This window comes from Echinops telfairi, unplaced genomic scaffold (genome assembly GCF_000313985.2).
Source record: "Echinops telfairi isolate 266 unplaced genomic scaffold, ASM31398v2 ScPeMD7_7407;HRSCAF=8445, whole genome shotgun sequence".
NCBI classification, from domain to species: domain Eukaryota; kingdom Metazoa; phylum Chordata; class Mammalia; order Afrosoricida; family Tenrecidae; genus Echinops; species Echinops telfairi.
Genome location: NW_022111307.1, coordinates 99,383 through 101,340, shown reverse-complemented (window position 1 = coordinate 101,340; position 1,958 = coordinate 99,383).

Sequence of the window (1,958 nt, the reverse complement as noted above, 5' to 3'; positions counted from 1 at the left end):
ACCAAGGCCTGGTCTCGGAGGCTTGGAGGACTCGGTAGTGGGGAGGGGTTGGCACATTGGGTTTCCTTGTGGAGACTTTGTTTTGAAACTTGACGCCCTTTCCGCTCCCCACTTTCCTCCAGCGGGGTCTGGCCGACGGATGCCCCCACCGTTCTCTTGGTTTGAAAGTGTAGCGTTGGCACTGCCCAGCGTGGAAGGCAGGACCCCACTCAGCCTTTTCTTACAAGAACCTGCAAGCTTGGGAACATAGCACTGGGGACTTTGATTTTCAATAGTTCCCTGTACCGCTCACATCCAGGAAAATAAAGATCCTTGAGTACCTGCCTTGGCCAGTGGATCTTTCCTTAACTTCCTTTCTTTGGTCTGTCTGTCTGTCTGTCTCTCTCTCTCTTAGGCATTGAATCATTTTAAGCTTTTGTTAGCTTTGGCTGTCTTTTTGGCCCTAGGAAATGCAGTGCTGCCTGGGCTTGAAAAGGCTGCTTGTAGATGTCATTTGTTTCAACTGAACAGTGTGACCTGAGGTAGAATTGATCACCAGAATTGTTGCTCTCATGAAACTCTGTGCTTCATAGTCAATTTGATTGAACTTAAAACTGCCGCGTGGGTGTGTGAACTCTGCCGATTTGTCAATTCCAACTCCCGGTGACCTGAAAGTGTAAGTAAATCTTTGGGAGCAGACAGCTCTCTAGGAGCAGCTTGTGGGTTGGAACCAAAAGTCCTTGCTGTTAGCTGCATAATTTACTGCCACCAGGATTCTTAGTGGTTACTTTTAGTCCAGAAATCCCGAGAAAATTAGTTATGCTTGACTGTTTCCCAGAATTCTAAACACCTGAAGGTTTTATGGAGAACTCTAATATAATGCAGGCCTACCTACTTCCTTAACTGTAGTATTTTTCTAACCTTTTTGTTCCTGGAGATTCAAGGTAAAGATGCAAGTGTTCACATGTAAATGTAGTTTTAATAGCTCTGGCTACTAGAGTAAGGCCTCTGAAAACCAAATTAAAAGCAAACCCACAGCCTTAGAGTCCATAGAGAATCGAAATTGAACTATTTATGTATTTATCAAGTAGTACTGGGATTTAACCTCTATCCATTACAAGGGATTCTCAAGGAGTTATGCTAACTTTTCCATCCCAAAACACAAAATTTTCCATTCCTGAACATAAACACACATTTAATTTGGCTCTCTTTTTTGCATAATGTGATGTTTGTTGGTAAGGTGATTTAGTATGACTGCCATGTGTCCTCATGAAGCCCAAATTAAATAAATATTTATTTATCTTGAAGGTTGTCAGATATGGTGTAGAATATCACTATCTTTGGAAGAGTCTGACTTTTTCTAGTCCAAGATTATCCCTTTTGCTGGAAACTGCGAATGGTGGCAAAGTGTTTGATTTGGGAAGTATTAACATTGAATAAAGCATGGTTGCTTCTAATATAACTTAATTATAGTCCAGGTAGTCTCTCCTAGTGATCTCTCTGGACCCTACTTAAAAATGAATAAAGGCTGGTACCTATGGTCTGGGTAAAACATGCACAAACAGTTGAGGCTGTATATATTGAGAATCAAACTCAGTTTGAGAAGGTTTAGGAATTCATTCAACATTCTGGTTGATTTTTCAGTCCCATTTTAAAAGCCTATTACTGTCCCTACTCCTTTTATTAATCTGTACCTTTGGTAGGTTTATATGTAATTCTATTTGAGATATTGAGATAGATTCCAAAAGAGATTCTGAATGTAGCAAATGTTTATGCCTTTCACCTGCCACTTCTTTCCTGGCATGGGGAACTCTGTGACCTTTACTATAAACATTTCAGTCAAGGTCAGAGGTAGCAGCTGACATCAGGAAATGAATACCTGAAATCTTTTTCTTGGTTAAAATCCAGTGCTTGATAATTTATAAATTATTATTTTGTCATATCTTGCCCTGTCCGACGTCTCCCTTCACCCACTTTTC